A 1221-nucleotide genomic window follows, 5' to 3' on the forward strand; every position below is an offset into this window, starting at 1 on the left:
CAAAAAAGATACGAATTCTGTAAAAACTTACGCACACACTCAGAGTGTATATCTGTGTGATTGATCAAACTTTTGGAATTTTTGCACACTTTCCTATGGGAAATATCGAAAAATGTTTAAAGACAAAAATGTTCTATAAATCAAGAGCTACAAAGTTATCACAGAAAATATTCAAATTGTCAAAAGACAACATTGTTGTTTATTAACATGTCAATAAAATTGCGATGGAAAAATTCAGGAAAAATATGAACTAAATTAAGTTTAATACAGAGAAAATGAATATGAAGAAAAGTATTGAAAAGGTGCGAATAGAAAAATGTCGAAAATCAGGTCAATGGACAATTTTAACATTTAGCTGTAATAACATGTAAACAAACATACATATTTGAAAACAAAAAACACTAAAAAATATTTGACCAAATGCCCAATGCAACAAGCGGTAATTTGGATTTTTGAAGTTATAAAATATGGCAGAAAAAGCTAATAGACGCTTTTTTCAAGGTCAAATATTCAATTGCAAATATCTCCAAAGATTGCAGAGATAAAAATCTGAAAATTTGTGTCAAACTATGATAAATCAAAGTCTTTCAGACACGTGAGGAGAAATTCGCCTAAATTAACAATTGAGATTGTTATTAACAATTTAAATGTTATAACACATCGGAAAAAGGTTTTATCATCAGAATCATGTTACAAGCATAAAAATAGAATCAAAAATGAATTTTGCAAAAAAATTCAAAAACCAAAATCAATAGACAAAAATGAACAATTGCAGTACCATAAGGACACCATAAGGAACTATTTAAGCCATAGTGACAATCAAGCATAAAAATTGCTCAAAACCGAAAATTTTAATACATGAAATAACGAAAATAATTTTAGAAAATCAAAAAATGTAAAAATATCAAATTGTAAAGGCGTAGTGGGTACCACAGTATTAGCTATACGCTATACCCAATACATAGGGTCAAGCTCAACGCGTGATCCCCACTCTCAGGCAGCAAGTCTTACCCTTCAACGTGGTACTCCCACTCCTGCGCGCCGCAGAAACTCCGTGCGAGTCGTTTTTTCAGTCGAGGTACCTTCCGACGCCAGAGCAAACAGTCAGTTCAACGTCAACGCTCAGAATCGCCGGTCACAAGCTCAGAAGAGCTCCGCGAATCAAATTAAAAGTAACCAGTTCGGACTTAGAAAAAATCGATTGTGGACTTAGAATTTTTT

The 1221-nt window shown here is 32.5% G+C and overlaps 1 long non-coding RNA gene across 1 annotated transcript in view; it reads left to right on the forward strand.

Moving 5' to 3' along the window:
• Positions 1-1083: 1083 nt before the first annotated feature.
• The window catches only part of LOC105271753 (uncharacterized), a 1032-nt gene continuing 894 nt past the window's right edge, over positions 1084-1221 (forward strand). Inside the window, exon 1 of the long non-coding RNA XR_892683.1 lies at positions 1084-1172. This is a non-coding gene — a long non-coding RNA (uncharacterized lncRNA). The remainder of the gene's footprint in view (positions 1173-1221) is intronic.

The sequence above is a fragment of the Fopius arisanus genome, unplaced genomic scaffold (assembly GCF_000806365.1).
Source record: "Fopius arisanus strain USDA-PBARC FA_bdor unplaced genomic scaffold, ASM80636v1 scaffold00123, whole genome shotgun sequence".
Taxonomy (NCBI): domain Eukaryota; kingdom Metazoa; phylum Arthropoda; class Insecta; order Hymenoptera; family Braconidae; genus Fopius; species Fopius arisanus.